The sequence below is a fragment of the Theobroma umbraticum genome, unplaced genomic scaffold, assembly GCF_002168275.2.
Source record: "Theobroma umbraticum cultivar Fairchild unplaced genomic scaffold, ASM216827v3 scaffold_459.0, whole genome shotgun sequence".
Lineage (NCBI taxonomy): Eukaryota > Viridiplantae > Streptophyta > Magnoliopsida > Malvales > Malvaceae > Theobroma > Theobroma umbraticum.
In genome coordinates, this window is record NW_018397286.1 from 27,166 (window position 1) to 27,587 (window position 422).

Genomic DNA, 422 nt, shown 5'->3' on the forward strand with positions numbered 1-422 from the left:
TCATAATCAAAACTATAATAATTTTAAAGCTAACAATACATATACAAATTATAATCATAGTAATTTAATATTAATTATATATATTCATTTACTTATAAATCTACATTAATTTGAAATTACAAGTTATATATTTTAAATAATATAAGTTATATGTTAATATTATCATATATGATAATAAATATCTTACATATTAATATATTATAATTATTACACCTTAATAATATTTCGTAATATAAAATGTTATGAATATATATAATTATATAAATATATTATATATACATATATTTAATTTATAGATAAGCATTACTATAATTTGTAATAGACTTTGTTTATATGATTACACTTAATAACTTTATTAATTATCATGTTAGATTTTATATCATATTGTTTATAATTAGTTATTATTTATACAAACTTTGATA